Genomic DNA, 1,418 nt, shown 5'->3' with positions numbered 1-1,418 from the left:
GTATTGAGTGCAATCTCAGCCCAGGAAGAGCTAATGGTCAAAGCCAGAGGTAAGGGATATTTTTTGTGTGCCTCCCTGGCATCCAATCCTTCCTTTCCTGTCAGTAGCCCCTTTTTTCATTTTGGGATTCATCCCTTATGCATTTCATTCCTTGTGGTCTAGATGGAGCTGTAGGTCTGGGGGTGGAAATTGGTTTGAGGCCTGAGTCAACTGGCATACCATATTTTCTTGGCACAAGGATGGGATCTAGACTGGTCTTATCTGTATGAATTTCTGGACTTTTTTTTTCTTTCCTTTTATTTTTTATATATATATATATACATGTTTTTGAGATGGAGTCTCACTCTGTCACCCAGGCTGGAGTGCAGTGGCACAATTTCGGCTGACTGCAACCTCTGCCTCCCAGATTCAAGCGATTCTATGCCCCAGCCTCCCAAGTAGCTGGGATTACAGGCATGCACCAGCATGCCCAGCTGATTTTTTGTATTTTTAACAAAGATGGGGTTTCACCATGTTGGCCGGGCTTGTCTCGAACTCCTGACCTCAGGTGATCCACCTGCCTCAGCCTCCCAAAGTGCTGGGATTACAGGCGTGAGCCACCACACCTGGTCTGGACATTTCTTAAAAATTCTGAATCAAAGACACCCACTGTTTTCTACCAGATTTAAACCTAGAAATAAGTTGTTCCCAGAGCAGGTGGCAGCCATTCTGAGGCCACAGGGAAAGAACCCATCTGAGAATGGAATCAATACAGCAGTTTAGTCATGGAACAGAGAGAAAATGGGTCTTGGAAATATCATTTGAACCCCTGCATCATGATGTGCCTGAACTTCTGAAATTTCCAATCACGTGAGCCAATACATTCCCTTTTTGGTTTAGGCCGGTTTGGGTTGAACACTCTGTTATGTGTAACTGCAAAAGTCCCAATGTGGTTACTGGGTTAGCCAAATGCCTTCATCAAGTCCAAAGAGTGAGCACAGGGTGGAGACTGAGAGAAAAAGCCAAACCACTTGTAAGAGGACACTGGAAAGGTTCATGGAGTATGAGTAATAGCTGCCATGAAGTGAGATCTAGGAAGATGGCCCTGAGTAGGAACATGCCAGGAGTTGGTTCACCAGCTGACATCCTACTTATCTTCCAATTCTTATTTATTTTTCTTTTTTTGAGATGAAGTCTCACTCTGTCACCCAGTCTGGAATGCAGTGGTGCCATCTTAGCTCACTGCAACCTCTGCCTCCTGGCTTCAAGCAATTCTTGTGCCTCAGCCTCCTGAGTAGCTGGGATTATGGTCACCCACCATTATGTCTGGCCAATTTTTGTATTTTTAGTAGAGACAGGGTTTTGCCATGTTGGCCAGGCTGATCTCTAACTCCTGACCTCAAGTGATCCGCCCACCTTGGCCTCCCAAAGTGTTGGGA

This window comes from Mandrillus leucophaeus, unplaced genomic scaffold (genome assembly GCF_000951045.1).
Source record: "Mandrillus leucophaeus isolate KB7577 unplaced genomic scaffold, Mleu.le_1.0 Scaffold901, whole genome shotgun sequence".
Taxonomy (NCBI): Eukaryota; Metazoa; Chordata; class Mammalia; order Primates; family Cercopithecidae; genus Mandrillus; species Mandrillus leucophaeus.
Note: the sequence above shows the minus strand (reverse complement) of the source record.